At 40.8% G+C, this 14,813-nt stretch overlaps 1 protein-coding gene across 5 annotated transcripts in view; it reads left to right on the plus strand.

Annotated features, from left to right (window-relative positions):
* The window catches only part of ACSL1 (acyl-CoA synthetase long chain family member 1), a 1,450,848-nt gene that overhangs the window by 866,820 nt on the left and 569,215 nt on the right, over nt 1–14,813 (plus strand). The window lies entirely within an intron of this gene.

The raw sequence follows: 14,813 nt of genomic DNA on the forward strand, positions 1-14,813 counted from the left end.
TTGTACCCTTTTTTAGGAAGTCCTTTAAACAATCCCAACAAAAATATGAGATACAACAGTTTGACAGTGGTAGAGGAATTCAAAGAAAAAGAGGTGGTGCAGCTCAGGCCAAGAAAAATGCATGGCTGTCTTACACCCCCCACCTTACCACCACCACCATGGCCTGTCCATCCAATAAATCTTAAAGGCAGTCTTCATTTCTTCATTCCTTCATTCATAAACAAAGCACTACAGACTCCTGGATCCCAGAAATTGTCCAGAATGAATACAGGTGGCACTGGAACCCCCCCCCCTCAAAAAAATGAGTTCCTCCGCACCCACAAAAAACTGTTTCCTCCCATCTTTTCCCATATGTCATTTTAAGGTGTCATAGAACCAGTTCCAAAAATCTCAGCACGGAAAAGGATTTTATTCAAGGATATTTCCAGTACCGCAAAAAAGAGATGGCCTGATGACCTCTTATGGATGTCTTTCCTCATTCCTTTTATGAAAGTTTCATAATTCAAAATGTTCACCATCCAGTCTCTGCTGTTATTGCTCTGGTATTTTTTTGGTGAGCATGGACCTCTGAGACACCTGTTTCACGTAACCATTCACAGAAACTTCAGATGCTATTTATGGTTTTCTGTTTGTGGTCCACACTTTCAGTTCTCTTGTTTTACCCTGGTCTTTCCACAGCTCCAAGGGTTTTCCTAAAACATCTCACAACAGTAATTGCTTTATGCAGGCTGCAAAGTATGCACATTTTCTCTATTTAGACAATTATCTTATTTTTGTAGACTCTCTCCAAATTCGTCAACATTACTTTTTCAGAAATCTATTTCAAAATGAGGGTTTTTATCTCTGTGTGCAGAAACCATCATTAATTCCTTCTCACAGAATAACATTTTTGGGTTGACACTTTCCTAATGATCGGTCATTAATCACTAGAAAAGATCACTCTTGTACCATCTCCAGTTTTTGTTTTCTCAAGCAGTGAACACAGCAAGAGAGTATCTTAAGACATTGGGATACGTTCCTTCTGTTATCCTGATGATTCTACTAGCCCTTTCTTAAGACCATATGGTCACAGTGATGAACTTTGTCAGGAAAGAACTTTTATGGTTTTCAGAGCAGACAGAATTCAGGTTTCTGGGATACCCCCCCCCCCAAAAAAAACCTTTTTCTCAATCTGAAAACACAGATGCATCAGACTTTGTATGCAGATCAGTTTCCAAGGGATTCAAGGTTCAAGGAGTTTGGGACCACCCTAGAGAAAAAAAATCGAACTTCCCAAGATGGCTGTACACTGATCAACAGCTTGACTTCAGCTCTCCCACTGTGCAAAAAAACTGAAACGTAAGGGCCAGGAACTTTTACTTTTAGGAAAGTTAGTTACTGGCTAGTAAATACACTGTCTGGAAGCCAGCAAAGAAGAAACTGAGAGCCTGAAAGAAAATCAACTAGAAGAGGTGAAGAGAAAACATTGTGCAGAATAAAGTAGCTGTTCGGCAAAAGCAATTCAGACTCCAGCTTTGGTCCAAGACATGGCAAGTCAAATGTGCTGATAGCAGATTTAAAATGAATGAAAAGCTGAAGGAGTATTTCATCTAAAGTAAAAGGCTGGAAAAATGGAAGAAGCTTTAACAGATGATCTGATAAAGCTGCAAAATCAGGAGTCAGAATTTTTATTTATTTTTTTTATTTTTATTTTACATTTGTTGACCGAGCTAGTCTAACTGGATATATGTCCATTTTCAGTTGAGGCCCGGGGAGAAAAGCTCCACATAAGACACTAACAAACAGAACATTTAACTACAGTTACAGATTATTTGTCAGACAAAACAGGTGTTACATGGTAACTTTAGCATGCATGATAGGTAAACATAGAACAAATAAGATGAATTCCCCCCCATCCCTTGGATGAATTTTTTTTTTTTTTTAAACCAAACATTGCAAGAAGAAAAAAGTATTCAGACGAATGTAGGGGATTTCCAAATCAAAGTTATGAGTAAGGCACAGGAGAACAGACTAGTTATAAACAGAATAGGGCAAATTAGTTGAGAGGCAGTAGCTTACAAATAAGACCGAGAGATGTCCATACAGTTTTTCCTGGGTACAATAGGTCCAACTTAGAATGTAGGGGTCTTAAAGTGGCTATAAAGTGAGTAGTAAATGGTGCTATAGCCTAGGATACCAGGAGGAGAAGAAATCTTAGTCAGGGTTAGTACAGGGATACAGCCAGTGGGTTGTGATGTATAGTTTGAGTTTCTTTTTAAATAGTGTAGTTGAAGAAAGAGATGTGAGTTCACTGGGAAGTAGGTTCCAGGTTTTACCCACAGTGTTAGAGAAAAGGGAATCTCTTGCTTTATTGTTGGGTTTTTGTCTAGATACCAGTAGTTTATTTGCTGAGCGAAGGTTTGTAAGATTTTTATATGGGCTGATTAGACTTAAGAATTGGTGTGTTACCTGGTTGATAAAGGATTTTATGGGTAATAATCAGTGGTGAAATAGAATTTGATTATGCAATTCCAACCAGCCCAGTTGATTTAGATTTTGGCAGTGGTGGGTTCTGAAAGTAGAGCTGGTAGCAAATCTGGCAGTATTATTGTAGGAGATTGCCAAGTTGTTGAGGTTGCATTCAGATAGATTTATATATATAGGAGAGGCATAAAGGAGAGTTGAGATAAGGTGGGTGTGGGCAATAGTAGTTCTAGCAATGGGAGTAAGGAAGGGTTTAATTTTATAGAGGGAGCCTAGTTTTCGGTTAACTGGTTTTATTGTGGTGTTGATATGAGTATCATAGTTAAGGCTGTGGTCAATAGTTACTCCTAACAGTTTTGTAGTAGTATCAGGAGATATAACTGTGCCATTTTTAGATTTGGTAGGGAAGGCAAATGGGGTGGACTTTTGTGTAGGAGTAAACAGCAGTAGTTTAGTCTTTTTAGGGTTAAGGAGGAGACAACGCTGTAAAGCCCATTCCTCTCCTAGCTCGAAGACATTTTGGGTGAGGGACTGCAGTTCAGAAGCCCCTGTAGCTGAGGATATTAATGTGGAATTGTCTGTGTATTGAATGGATATAGCTTGGGGGATACTAAAAGATAGATCGTTTATAAAGATTGAGAATAGAAGAGGGCCCAGAATAGAACCTTGGGGTACACCAAGGGAGACAGGAAGGTGGGAGGCTAGAGTGTTATCCCAAAGCACCGCCTGTTATCTAAGTAGGACTTGAACCACTGTAGTGCTTGAGTATCAAGTGCGAGGGACTTCAGAAAATTCAACAGTAGTTGATGGGTTAACCATGTCGAATGCTTTTGAAAGATCAATAAAGATAGCAGAGGACAGGGTGTTATTCTTACGTTTTTTGTTAGTGGTCAGTAAATGATAGGAGGGCAGTAGTGGTGCTGTGGAAAGGTTGAAAGCCATGCTGAGAGCTAGCTAATGGGCTATTTTGGAGAAGGGGGTCTAATAGTTGACGGTGGATGCATTTTTCCATGATTTTAGCTATGGGAGGGAGAGTAGGGCAATTGGACGAATGTTAGATAGTTCAGTTGAGTTGCTGCCTTTGTGTAGGGGTATTATATGTGAGACTTTCTAGATGGATGGGATGGTACCTTCTGTTATGGTTCTATTTATTAGGATAGAGATAGGGTAAGCAATAACTTTAGATGCTATTTGAAGATGTTTAGCAGGTAAGAGGTCAGCAGACGGGGTAGAGGATTTGAGTTTTTGAAGGAGGGTACAGATAAGGGATGTAGGCACGGGTTGGAGTTGGAAGGTAGGCAGTGAGTTAGTTGAGGAGGAGGGCAATTAAGGGGATACAGGGGGTAGTGAGTTAGCAAGTGACTGGATAGCTTCAGTAAAGAAGACATTAAAGGAATCAGCAATTTGTTTGGGAGTCTCTTGGGTAATTCCAGATGGGGTTTGGTGTCTTAGAGTTGGCTGGATGAAGGAGTCTATTGATACCTGACCAGAATTTCTGTGGACTTTGTTGATTGGTTTGTTGAAGTTGAAAGTGGTAGTATTTTTTTTGTCTAATAGTAGTGATGCTTTAGTAGAAGTTGTAAGCGGTTTAAATTTTAAATGATCCGATGGGTGTTTAGAAGTATGCCATTTGGCCCAAAATTTGTTTCCAAGTAGAATGTTTTGCTTAGTTTCCTTTGTAAGCCATGGAGCAGTTTTGGTACTGATTTTTAAGAGTACAGGAAAGGGGCATGCTAATCCAAGATTTCTAGGATCTTACAATTGAAGTATGCCACTGCTTCCTCTAGTTGGAGGTGTTTTAAGGGTGACCAGTTGAATACATTCAGTTCATTTTGGATGGTTTCTTTGTTGGTAGGTTTATGGATACAAGTGGGTGTGGTGATAGTTTGGGGGAAGCCATGTAGTTTTATGTGGTTGGTTGGGTTCTCGGAATTACAGGTATTCCAGTCTATATTAAAGTCGCCTAGCAGAATGGTTTCTTGTGGATAGTTAGTGGAAAGCCAGCTAAGGATATTTTCTAGGGAGGTGTTATTACCTGGAGGAAGATATGAGCATATAATGTTGATGGCCTTACAAGTATTTAGTTGTAGCTTAGTGTTAAGCATTCCAGTATTGGGTATTGGATGGTGGGTAAGTATCCAGTAGTGTAACTTGAAGCCCTGCTTTGTATATTAAGGCTACGCCCCCCCCTTTTTTTTAAGGCAATCCACTCTTAAAATACTATATCCTGGAGGGGTGATTTCATAGTCTTGGGTTGTTGGTCATGTTTCAGTTAGGCTTAGAATGTCAAAGTTGTGTATATCCAGTAGGGCATGAAGGTGAGTCACTTTATTATTGACACTTCGTATGTTCAAGTGAGCTATGAAGAGGGAGTTAGGAAGCTTTGTAGGGGTGAGAAAGGAATAGGGAGAAGGTCTAACTGAGTTAGCAGGCCTATTACTGGTAGGGCCAGGATTTGGATGAATGTCACCATCCAGTAGGAGGTGTAGGTGTAGCCTATGTGTGTGAATTAGAGAAAGAGTCAGTATGTTATGTGTTCTCTTGACATGGTAGTGTTTATAGGCAAAATGGATGACTCTATGATACTTAGGGAGGAGATAGTTGGTTGTAGATGTTATGTTGATGTATTTGAGGGTGGCTTTTAAAGCTGGTAGGGATGTTCATTTAATGGGCTGGTGGAAATTAGAGTAGCTAAGATGTTCATAGGCAGTTAGGATATAGGGAAGGGAAAGGATAGGAAGAACTGAGAACAGGAGTAGGGGTTTTGAGGTAAGTTGACATGGGTGGAGTAGGTATTGTGCTGTAGAAGTTGAAGGTGGAAAGTAAACAGTGATGTATTTAATGAAGTGGGAGGAGTGATATAGTATGATGGAATTCCTTTAATGGGTTAAGGGATGGGATTGAATAATGGGGAAGTGGAAGTGGCTAGAGAGGTATAAGGCTAGATGCACTGGGGGTGGGTGAGAATTGGGGGTAGGGGAGCGGAGTAAGCCCGCAGGGCGAATGGAGCAGGTAGAGCAAGAAGGAAAGGAAGCAGGCAGGTAGTGAGGAAAACAATCAGAGAAAGTGGAAGGTAGGTGCAAAGTGGGGTATACAAGGAGGTAAAGGACTTACCAGCGATGGAGGGTGAGATGAATAAAAAGTGTGGATGGGTAAAGGTGGAATAAGATACAGGTAAGTACCTGGTTGAAACCTAGTTTATAAGAAACAGTAGGGCTGCTAGGTAGTGGTGGGCCTATGATGCCCTCTAGTGGTCAATCCCTATGATAGAGCAAGGGGAGAAACATGAGAGATGTAGTGGGCGGAGAGAATGAAGAAAAGGTTGGCTGAGTATGAGACTGCTCAAGAAAAGATATTTGAAAAAAAAATGGTAGAATTAGGGGACAGAACATTTAGAGAAATCTGAATTTTTTGCTGTACCAGAGAAACTGGAATGAACAAGACTGTATTAATTTTATGAAGACAGAGAAATCCGTGGTATCCTGCGAAGTCTCAGAAAAACCCAGTATACAACCTATACTGGGTCCAAAACAAACCAAGAAGAAACTTTGCCGAAAGTGTGATATTCACTTCCTAAATTATGTTGTGCTCTTAGTTCACTTAATAAAAATCAAACTGTAAAGTATAACAATAAAATATGTGCTCCAAAATAACCAAATAGAAAATAGGTACTCCTCAGTTGAGTTAAAAATGGAATATCCTGTATTGAAACACACCACACCCGATCCTAGGTGAGTATAATGAAACCATCAAAAACATTCCTTTTATATAATCATGTTGTTTGGAGCAAGGGAGTAGTTAAAGAGGGTGGTTCTATTAAGAGCAATAAAAGCATTAAAATCATTCCTTTAGACAAGTCACCTTCCTTCCCCCTTAACACCATAGTGTAATCAGAGACTGTGCTAACTAAAACTGAATGTAGAAAGCTAGAGACAAATTACAATCTCATTTGTATAGTCTAACCAACTAATCATAACATTATTAATTAAGAAACCAAACTAAAAAATGACTAACAAAGATCTGTTATTGAGTGAATCCTGGGAAACCCTATTTTTCCGAGAGGTTAGATGTTAGTAGAGTTGGTAAACATATAACGCTCATTGTACGGACTGCCCTTGCATTTTTGTAGTAAGTGCAATGGTATTGTAGATGTAATTAAGAAACATTGGTCTCTTTTAACAGTTGAATTCATGATTAGGAACTTCGTAGGTGATAATCCTAAGTTTTGTTTTATAAATAAAAAGACGGTCCGTAGAATGTTATGTTATCTAAAACATTGGACGCTTATAAGAGTACGACAATATACAGGTACTGGACCATGTTCTTCATGCAGTTACTGTTCATATATCAGCACAGAATCTGAATTTTTACATCCTGATACAGGATACCTATTTTGATTCAAAGTTGAGGCTAATTGCTTTGTAAGGCATTTATGTAGGTAAAACTGATGGTGCATTGAGGCAGTGGATAAAAGAATATATCTACTACATTAGAATTCTTTCATCCAATAATGCATTAGTGAAACACATCATAGATATGGGTAAAGACCATGCATTTAAGTTTGTGGTAGTAGATGTGGTCAATGAAAGTGACTGCAAAGGGGATACAAGAACTTGTGAATCTGTTGAAGTCAAATAGATTATCAGAATGCGTGCTGACAGGGGGTAGTGGGTTGAATGATAGTTTCTTTGAAACCATTCTTAAAACTTAGAGGCATAAGTTAATGCTTTGTGTTAAAATTGTTTTTCTTTGATAACCGACACCTGCACTTTAATGATGTAATCCATCTTATGTTTCAGTGGTTTTCTTTGATTGGTGGGCTGGGTTCATACTGCTTGTATTTAATTGGATAAACTAACTTTATATAGTGTGATACGTTGTTACCTTGTGATGGTCTAGTGAGCAGTAAGTTGTATTGCAAAAGCACTTGCCTACTTTATTAAAGTTTTATTTTATTGAAGAATCTATTTTAGTTTTGTTTTGTTTTTGAGGCTGGACCATGTGTTGGTTTTATTTACTTTATTGGGATAGTTTTGACTCTGCTCTATAGTTAGTCCCACCCACCCTCCCTGTTTTTGTTTTGGTGTTAATCTTAGTGGCCTTGAAACTGCCTGCCCCTCTTGTAAATTTGTGTTTGGATACTCCTTCTGGGCCCATCTCATTTGCTCACTCAACTGAGTGCAGTGAGATCATATTCTGATTTCAGGCACTCCTACTGTGTACAAAGAGAGCATCTGGGAAACAGAAAAAAAATTAAGCTTGTTTCCTGCCTTTCCTGTTAAGTGGTATAGACTATTTGTAGGCTTCTGAGCCCCGAAGCCCTTCTGTGTTGGAGGGAAGCCTTCTAGCTTAGTTTTTTTTTATAACTAGCCAGTTTTCTAGTTTCAGCACTCAAATCTGTTTCTTTGATCTCAGCACTTGTTCAGAAAAAAAAAATTTCATCTGCATTTACTGTACTTGTGTTTCTACCTACTTTATTTTACTTTTGCATCATCTTAAAAGTACTCAATTGTATTTATTACTGCTTGGTGTAACTCATTCTAAGCCTTTTGGTTTAAACACTTGGGCTTCGGACCAGTTGTTTTGCACTGAGAGGGTTTGTGGTCTGCACTGTAGTGGCAGAACAGGTAGCTTATATCCTTCTAGGTTGGGAACTGCTGATTGAGGGCTCAGTGTCTGTTATTCTAAAAGTGTATTAATTCTGGTTTAAGCACTTGGGCTTTCAGGCCAGTTATTTTACATTAAGAGGGTTCGTGGTCTGCACTCTGCACTTATGAGCTGGGAATTTCTGGTTAAAGGCTTATAGTGCATGCATATCTAAACTGCTTCTTACTGAAGTTGGTGCACCTTGTTTGCTGTGGCATAGACTGGATTCGGGCCTGCTGGATCTAGCTTTGTTTGTGTAACTTGAGCATTAATCCAGGCATTCTCTAAAGTATTCAATTGTATTTATTACTGCTTGGTAGTAACTTGATTAAAGTGTAGCTGTCATTCTAAGTCTTTTGGATTAAGCACTTGGGCTTCAGACCAGTTGTTTTACATTAGGAAGGTTTGTGGCATGCACTGTGGTGGCAGGACAGGTAGCTTTCATCCTTCTAAGTTGGGAACTGCTGATTGAGAGCCCAGTGTCTGTTATTCTTAGTGTATTAGTTCTGATTTAAGCACTTGGACTTCAGGCCAGTTATTTTACATTAAGAAGGTTTGTGGTCTGCACTCTTGTGGGAGAAGAGGTTGGACTCTGCCCTTCTGAGCTGGTAATTTCTGGTTAAAGGTTTATGGTGCCTGAATATTTGAACTGTATCTTACTGAAATTGGTACACCTTGTTTTCTGTAGCATAGACTAGATCCAGGCCTGCTGAATCTAGCTTTGTTTATATGCTTGTTGTTTGTTTGCTTGTTATTTCCCTGGAACGCTAATTCCACCTAATACGCGGCTTCTCAGCGCTTCTGTGGATCACTAGTGATATCTGCATTGCTTACTGTACTTATTTCCTTGTTTCACTTGAAAGAAAGTTACTGTTTGTTGTTTTTGCATTTAAGTTACCTGTAACACATTGCACTTAAGTTACCTGGCACTTGCTCACTAAAGCAATTATATAAGTCAGCACTAAATATTAAAAGCACTACACCCTCACTCCCCACTGGCCCTTGTTTTCAATTATAAAGGAATTCCCAATATTATTCTAGCATGTCCAAAGGTCAGTTGTCAATCTCCTCTCCGGTCCAGCTGGTGATTCTGGGAATCTTGAGGCAATGTTAAAACTGCCTCATGTACACAGACAACCCTCTCCTCCTCCCAACAAATTCCAACACAAGTGAGAGATGCAACCATATAGCCAAACTGGAGGCTAAGCTCTCAACTCAGTACTGGCATAACCAGTCAGGAGGAGAAGGAAACCACACTCACTACAATTCCAGTCTCGCATAGACCTACCACAACAGCAAACCAAACACATAATCACACAAAAACATACTCAGAGGCTCTAAATAAAGATCTGCCTAAGCAGCAGAGACCTCCAAAGCAGACACCCAAGCAACCGCTACCCCAAAACAAAACACGTGCAACACATATCTCACAAAGCCAGTGTGCCGAACAGTCACAGCCCTTAAGACTAAACAACACACCTGATACACTTGTAATAGGTGACTGTATCGTCAGGCACACTGACGTCCCGCTCACCAGGCTGAACAAGGAGAGGGTCACGGTGAGCAGCCTGTTGGGTGCTAGGATCCGCCACATAACACAAGCACTCAGGTCACTGCAAGGCAAGTACAAATATGACTCAGTCATTGTCCATGCTGGTGTGAATGACCTGAGATGTACCTCCCTGGACTACATGAAAAGAGACATAGAGGATCTCTCTGAGCAATGTAGCCCAGGCCGGTATGACCCTGACCTTGAGTAGCATCTTACCCTCACCAAGAATGATGCCACAATATGAAGACAAGATGATCAATTTCAACAATTGGCTTAAGTACTGGTGTCATTCAAAGGGGATCCAATGCCTGTCAACTTGGGATGATATGCTCGACAAGCCACGATGCTTCGCTAGGGACGTCTTGCACCTGTCACCCCTGGGCTTTTGGATATTGGCAAAGGCTCTTGCTACCACCATAATGCCTTTTTTAGGCAAGGCTCAAAAGACAAACCCACCTCCAATAGGTATCACAAGGGATAAGAAACTAAGAGTAATGCTACTCAACGCCAGAAGTCTAAACTTCAAGATGCACGCACTCTAAACTCTCCTTAGCATGGAGAACATGGATATCTGTGCAGTAACAGAAACCTGGTTCAGGGCTCCCAAGAGCACCCCAACACTCCCAGGTTATACCTCATACCATGCTTTTCGGCCCCAAAACTTGGACCGAACCACAAAAGGAAGGGGGGGTATCGATATTCATCAAAGATACCCACACCTCCAGGTTGGTGGCAAAGCACGAAGCATCAGAGATTATCCATGTGCAACTAACAGTGGGTAAAACTGCCTTCCAGTTTATAGCCTGCTACAGACCACCCTCCCAAACCCAGGAACCTCACTCGGCCTTCCTGAGAACACTGGAAAATATGAAGGTCTCTCCAAACACCATCATATTGGGCGACTTCAACTACCCAAACATAGACTGGGAGCATTACTCTAGCTCCAACACCCTAGCCCAAAGGTTCCTAGAATTTATAAACTCAAATGCTATGGAACAACTTGTTACCACTCATACAAGAGGGGAAAACATACTGGACCTGATCATCACCAACATGGGGACTCTATGCTCCAGACCAGAAGTGTATCCCTCACTGCTAAGATCAGACCATAAACTAATCTCACTGGATATTCACATCCCGACCCCACCCCTGCCCAGAAAACCACAGTGAAAAACTTCTCTAAAGCAAATTTCACACTCCTCAAAACCGAGATGGAATCCTTCAAAGCCCCCGGGCCTGTGGAAAATACGGCCCAGACCGCAGAATCCTTTATAAATGCATTCTATGAACACCTTCAGGAATGCATGGATCATGCGATCCCAAGTAAAACCAAGACCCAATCCTCCAAAGGCAGACATCCTGTCTGGTGGACCCCAGCCATAAACAAACTATACAATAGAAGGAGGAAGCTACTAAATGATAGAGCAAAATCCCAAAAAGGGAAGGCATCACTGATCAGTATTACCAAAAAACTACGGGCACTCATAAAATTGTCTAAGGCCAGCTTCGAGAGAAAATTGCACAGGACACTAAGGATAATCACAAGGCTTTCTTTAGTTATGTTAGGAACCTGGGTGGTAATTCCCAGATATGCTCAGAGTTGGTCCAAAATGACAAAAAGTACACCGAACCCACAAACATTGCCAACATCCTAGCTGACAGGTTCAGCGCAAACTCCCCCCCCACCAAAAGGGCAAATATCTATCTCAGCAGAGTGCTGCCCCCCTGACATCTCAGATGCTCAGGTAAGAGCCGCCCTCTCCAAAGCAAAAAACACAGCATCAATGGGACCAGATGGTGTCCCAGGCTGCGTCCTACATGAACTCCAAGAAGAGCTAAACCCAAACATAAAACTACTGTTCAATCTCAGCCTTACTACAGGATATGTGCCCAAAGAGTGGTGTACAGCAACAGTGGTCCCTCTCCATAAAGGTGGTGCCTCAACGGATCCTGGAAACTATTGCCCCATAAGCCTGACTAGCTTGGTCTGCAAAGCTATGGAAAGGATCATCATGGACCTCATAAATAAAGATATTGGGGACCTACAGACACTGGATCCTACCCAGTTCGGCTTTGTTAAGGGCAGATCCTGCCTCTTAAACCTGGTTGATTTCTTTGAAACAGTCACCAAGGCCATTGACGAGGGGAAGGTTGTCCACACAGCCTACCTGGACCTCGCAAAAGCCTTCGATACAATACCCCACTCGGGCATTATAGATAAGCTCACCAGCTTAAATATAAACCCCTATGTCACTAGATGGATTGCAAACTGGCTCAAGTACAGAACCCACATGGTTAGAATTGCTGGAGCCATGTCAGACTCCAAGCCAGTTACAAGTGGTGTCCAACAAGGCTCAGTCCTGGGACCTCTCTTGTTCGGTATATATTTCTCGGAGGTACAGGCCAACACGGAAGGACTGTGGCTGACCAAGTTCGCAGATGACTGCAAACTGGGCGCCATAATCGACTCTCCAGCTAACACAAGCATCCTCCAAAAGGGCCTCATAGAAACGGACAACTGGTGCCAGAGCCATGGCCTCAATCTAAATGCCAAAAAGTGTATAGTCATCCCCTTTGGCAAAAACAAAGTTCCCACAAATTACCACATAGGTGGTAATCCATTAAGTACAGAAGAAGTAATTAGGGACCTGGGTACCCAAGTTGATAGCAATCTCTCATTTGACAACCACGTGGCCAAAGTGGTTAGAAAAACATTTTATATAGCCCACCTAATCATGAAGGGATTCACATCTAGATCAGGGGAGGTCATCGTGCCTCTTTACTCATCCCTCATCAGGCCCATAATTGAGTACAATGCCCCTTTTGGGATGTACCTTACCAGACACCTGCAGCAACTGGAAAGACCCCAAAAGTACCTCACCAAGAGGATCAAAGGGCTCAAACAGATGCCATATGCTGCTTGGTTAAAGAAACTCCAGCTCTACTCAGTGGCATACCGCCTGTTCAGAGGCGATCTGTGCCTGACGTATAAAACCATGTCCAACCCGGAATTAATGGACATGCTGCACCTCAGAAAATCCAAATCCCATGGAGCTACGCGCTCAAGAGACTTGAACCTCAGCACTGAAATAAATAGGACATGCTGGAGGGACAGATTCATAACCCAGAGGCTCCCTTCACTCTGGAATAAAATCCCAGTCCAGGTTAGGCAGAGTCCCTCATTGACTCTCTTCAAGAGGAGTCTTGATGAGTGGATGGGAGATCGTAGGTATCACTTCTGTGTCACTGTTAGACAGAGGCACAGTATACTAACCTCGAAAAAGGGCATAGCAAAATAAATTTAAAATGGGTGGCTAAAGCCAAACACATTCTGGCTAGGCTTATAAATGCCCTAGGGCAGACAGCCTAGTATGAACCTATACAGTTTTATGAATTGAGTAAACCATTTGCCCTAGGAGCAGTGATATTTGCTATGATTTTATTCATTTATTGATAAAACTTCAAGAACAAACAAATCTTATACAAACCTCATGCATGGTGCATTGAAAACTTTTGGTAGGTAGCCCGTATTCTAGCAATTAGTACTTTTTTAAGATTATTTATGCAGGTTGTTATGCTAGTAGACTCTTAAGTCAGGCATCACCCAATACCAGAAGTCACAAGATACCATTTCAAAAGAACAGACAAGAACAACAGTTTTAAATTCCAATGATTTCCATACATTGTCTTATATTCTGGTATCTTTTCTTTAATCAGATCTTAGATTGACTGGGGCAGAGGATGACACTGGTTTCCTTAGTTTCAGAACTCATATTTTATACTGTCATTATCCCTACTTTTTTTCTTTATTTTAATCTTTACTGAATTCAGTGCTTCAATGATCACTTCCAGAGTTACATTTTTCTAATGCCTTCTGTGATATACTCCACTTGTGATATCCGTTGTATTTCTCTCTTAGGAACAGTGGCCTCACTCTCTCTAAGCTCTGTCATTAATTTTGTCACCTCTCTGACAAAGTACCGCCCGTGAGTTCCACACTAGAGCTAACACATCCTTTCTCAAGGTGTTACACTCACCTGATAGGTAACTCCTCTTGCTTATATTTCATGTAGCTCCCATGAATTAGCATAGCTGAGAGAGATAAATCACTTCTGAAAGTAGTCAATTGTTTGCATTCCCAACAAGTATGGCTCCATGTGCTCCCCTCTTGTTCCCTACACCTGCAACATCTAGGGTTGGACCCCAGAAGCATCCTACTTGTCCTGGATGGTGTGTAGAAAAATTTATGTAGGCGTTTCCAGGTAAATATCTGGAACTTTCTTGATTTCGTTACTTTAATAAGAGTGGAACAGATGTCCTTCCAACAATATTTCTAGATTTCCTAACTCCAAATGTTTTTGTCCATAATAATTTTTCTAACCACATTTCCCTGCCTGGACCTTCTTCAGCATTTTATGTATTCTGCTTGCTCCCTTCTAGTCTCCTCTGTTCCGGCTTCTATGAGTATTTGAACCCATTCTGGTTTTACTAACTTCTTACTTTTGGTGTTCATATCATATTTGTCCAGCCGAGTTGTTACCACTTCATATCTCAACCATTTTTATGGCAAATGGTAAGTCTCCTAATTCTGCAAATTCATTCTCCTTTCTCCTTTTATTAATTACTCCCAGAAGAGTATCTGTTCTTCCTTGTGGTACAAGGCTTGTATAAGGGCTTCTTCCTGTTGAAAACTATTTTTTCTCAAGCCAATCTACACCATCTCTTTTCAGTCTAGTTTATCGATACTTCTTTAGTATGATAGCCACTTTGATTAGCTTGTTTCTTTCTAATTTGTTCCCATGTTATTGTTCGTCTCCAAGCTAACATGCAAGTCCTTCCAGTTTGATTGGTAGGTGATGCAGTGGATATAAAAAGTGTACACACTCCTGTTAAAATGCCAAGTTTTTGTGATATAAAAAAGAAATGAGACCACAGTAAATCATTTCAAAACTTTTCCCACCTTTAATGTGACCTATAACCTGTACAATTCATTTGAAAAACCAATCTGTTACTGGAAAAATATAAAAAATAAAAAACATACAATAAGCTGGTTGCATAAGTGTGCACACCCTTACACTAATACTTTGTTGAAGCACCTTTTGCTGTGATTACAGCATTCAGTCTTCTGGGGTAGGAGTGTATCAGCATGGCA

The sequence above is a fragment of the Protopterus annectens genome, chromosome 12.part0, assembly GCF_019279795.1.
Source record: "Protopterus annectens isolate FY-2018-M chromosome 12.part0, PAN1.0, whole genome shotgun sequence".
Taxonomy (NCBI): Eukaryota; Metazoa; Chordata; order Ceratodontiformes; family Protopteridae; genus Protopterus; species Protopterus annectens.